A 1774-nucleotide genomic window follows, 5' to 3' on the forward strand; every position below is an offset into this window, starting at 1 on the left:
TCCGACCATCTTCTTACGCAGCGTAATTTCTTCGACGAGCGAAGCCAGCCTGCTCCTCCAACCAAGGATAGTAAGTATTCGTTTCTTTTTCTCTTTTCCTCCCTATTTTTCCCTCCCCCCGACCCATTTTAAACTTTCGAACCGGGTTCACCAAATTTTAGACGTAGCCAAATTTTTGAAATTTCGCAGAGAACCACCACCAGAGATGGAAATAGCTTGCTTTTTACACGACGCACCACCGGCTTTTACTCGTAAAACTTTCTCCCCGTTAGCTTTCGAACGTTAGACGCAGAAAAATGAAAAGAAACTCCGCATCCCCGTCTTTTCCTTCGAGCAACTGTATTTTTCGTAAAACGGAGGAGTTAGCAAGTTGGAAAGGCGAAATGGTCGGCAGAAGTCGGAGGAGGAGAAATTGATTCAATTCGCTCCGATCCTTTCGGAAATTTCCCCCTCGTCCTTCCCCCCTCCCTCCTCCCCCGTTCGGTAGAAAATTTTGCAAACACCCGTCACGTTTCGCGGATCGATATCCCTTTCCCGTGGAAGGGTGAGAATTGGCCGTTTCGCGGGAGGGGGAGGGGCGAAATCGGCGAAGTCGCGGACGCGCGCCAACTAACCCAACCTAATCCGGACGGACGAGATATGCAGCAGATTCAATAATTCCCCGCGATTGCAATCGAGCGGGATGCACCGCACGCAAAAACGGCCAGGCCCGATATCCGCTCGGTGAAAAGGTCCGCGTGATTGATGGGACACACAAAGCGACCCCTCCCCCCGCCCCACGCCCGCGAGGGTCCATCTACACGAGGCGGAGGCCCTCGCCCCCTCCCCGCGCCGCGGCGGGTGCACGCGTCACGTGGCTGGAATCGAGATAAAAAGACCGCAAAACAATTTTCTACATTATTTTCGGATGCGCCGCCCCGATCAAATGAGCAATAATGCCCGGCACACCGCATACCCATGAATCTTTCAAACGATGTATTCAACCGTGACACAACCGGCGGCTTCGGGCGCAGCGACGCGTTCCACGCCGATGAAAATGCTATGCCCGTACACGTTGCTAATTACGAAACAGGTAAATATCGTCGAAAATTGTCGGCCGAAATTTGTCGCGCGAAGATGTTCCCGATTCCGGCGTTTGCACAAAGAACCGAACGATCCTTTTGTCCGCGCGCTCGCGCATGCGTGCCCGCGCAACGATCGCGAACGACGATCCTCCGATTCTTCGAGTTCCGATCAACGGGATCCAAGGAAACTTGGAAGGGTTCACCTTCCCAAAATTATGTAAATTAGATTCTTCCCCGTGAAAAGATGGATCGATGAAGAAAGAAACGCGCGATTCCTTCCTTCCGCTCTGATCTTTCCTCCATTCTCTTTCGTTTCCCTTTCTCTCTCTCTCTCGCTTTTCCTCCCCCTCCCCTTCCCCGTGAAAAACCCCACGTACACGTCCATGCTGGTCGGGTTATCGTAACAAACTACCCCAATGACGACACGATTAAAATTTCACGGGGGTTGCGTGGCACGGGCGTGTTCTCTCTCTCTCTCCCTCTCTCTCTCGTCAACAAACCGTCTCTCTGTATGATCCCTCTCTCTACCACCGTGCCTACCCCGTCCACCGAGCCGGACCAGACCACCTTTCGATCCCCTCTCGCTCACGGAGGCCACCCCCTCATCCCCGTCGGGTGATTGGTACGCGACCGCAGCCACCCCCGCTTTTTAATACACCCGCATCTACATACTCCACACCTGCAACCGGTGAGCTGCCACCGTACATACA

This window comes from Apis cerana, linkage group LG14 (assembly GCF_029169275.1).
Source record: "Apis cerana isolate GH-2021 linkage group LG14, AcerK_1.0, whole genome shotgun sequence".
In the NCBI taxonomy this organism is placed as follows: domain Eukaryota; kingdom Metazoa; phylum Arthropoda; class Insecta; order Hymenoptera; family Apidae; genus Apis; species Apis cerana.